Source organism: Wasmannia auropunctata, unplaced genomic scaffold, assembly GCF_000956235.1.
Source record: "Wasmannia auropunctata unplaced genomic scaffold, wasmannia.A_1.0 LD334284.1, whole genome shotgun sequence".
Classification (NCBI taxonomy): domain Eukaryota; kingdom Metazoa; phylum Arthropoda; class Insecta; order Hymenoptera; family Formicidae; genus Wasmannia; species Wasmannia auropunctata.
In genome coordinates, this window is record NW_012028606.1 from 9,767 (window position 1) to 11,325 (window position 1,559).

General features: G+C 31.0%; 1 protein-coding gene across 2 annotated transcripts in view; it reads right to left on the minus strand.

Moving 5' to 3' along the window:
* Positions 1–1,170, minus strand: part of LOC105458840 (ecdysone receptor-like) — a 9,554-nt gene extending 8,384 nt beyond the window's left edge. Inside the window, exon 1 of one of the 2 annotated variants that reach the window (XM_011704408.1) lies at positions 1,099–1,170. The gene's annotated coding sequence lies outside the window, so the exon portion shown is untranslated. Of the gene's footprint in view, positions 1–100; positions 120–1,098 lie in introns of those variants that run through there. The other variant, XM_011704409.1, reaches the window with a different exon arrangement.
* Between the last annotated feature and the right edge of the window lie 389 nt (positions 1,171–1,559).

Below are 1,559 nucleotides of genomic sequence, written 5' to 3' on the forward strand. Positions count from 1 at the left end.
GTGTGTGTGTGTGTGTGTGTGTGTGTGTGTGTGTGTGTGTGTGTGTGTGTGTGTGTGTGTGCATTCATATATATTTCTGAAACATCTTATACATTTATACATTTTATACATCTATCGGTCTCTTTCTCTCGTCTGACCCTCTCCTGGTAACTGGGGCATCGGATCGATCCTGTTCAGGCGACACAGACGCCATCACCACTAGCCTGCACTACTACTCATTGTCAGTATCACCCACCACTGCTACTATCACAATTACCACTCCCAGTATTACTATCACTGATACTACTACTGCTCTCATCACCATCACCACTACCACTACTACTACTACTCCCACCACTACTACTACCACTACTACTACTACCACTACTACTACTACCACTACCCTACCACTACCACTATTACTACCACACCACTACAACTACCACTACCTCTACTACTACCACCACCACTACTACTATCACTACCACTACCACTATTACTACCACTACCACACCACTACTACTATCACTACTATTACTACTACTACTATTAATTTTCTTCACCGTCAGATTTTGTCGAAATAAGATTAGCTTCAATGCCATGATCTGATTTACGGATATAAATTAACATGATTCATATTCCTTTTCAAAAATGTCAAAAAAGTCAAATAAATTTTAAAATAAAAACATTTTCGATCTTGTTTAAATTAAGTTGCGACACTTTCAAGACTAGCACTTATATTAATGTTCTTAAAAAAAAATCATACCAAAATTTTTGTTTTCAATAATTTTTGCTAATAAGTCTCTATTCTGTAACTCTTAACGATATCGTTATTGTATCGATATCGGTATCGTTATTGTCATTGCGCAAACATTATATATGCTAAAAAATAAAAAGTTACGCAACGTTAATATAACGACCAACATTATCATTAAGAGTTACAGATAAGGCTATAGAAATTAAATATTAAAAATATTTGTAGGATATTATAATTTACATTTATTTAAAAAAATAGTCTTCTAAGTAATCCAAAAAATACAAAAAGTAAAAATTACGAATAATTATAAAGACGTATTTTAAAATATAATATAAATAGACATAATCTATTGATATCATTACCTTTTATAAAAAAATATGTATAAATATATATTGGTTTATGCATTCATTGAAGGATTTTCTAAGATCTTTCGAGAAATAGCTTTAGATTTGTGCGAATAGCTTCATAAAGTCTGTAATAAAATGTAAAAAATATGTAATTAACATGCAGGATGTACAAAAACTGTATATCATTTAATATTACCAATTCTGATACTATTAAAGCGTTGATATCTTTTATAACTTCACATGCCAAAAATAATTAAGTATTGTTATATCTGCAGAAGAATGACATTTATAAGAAATATATAATAATCACATTTAATCGAATTTTAGTTCGGCTGAACTGATATTGCTATAAAAGGACTGGCAACAATATAAACTCGATTGTCAAGGCTAATTCTCAATAAGAGTTGATAAATTTGTCGTTAACCATCTTGATGCAAAAATGACTTTGGCCTCTAACAAAAAAGACATTATTGCGA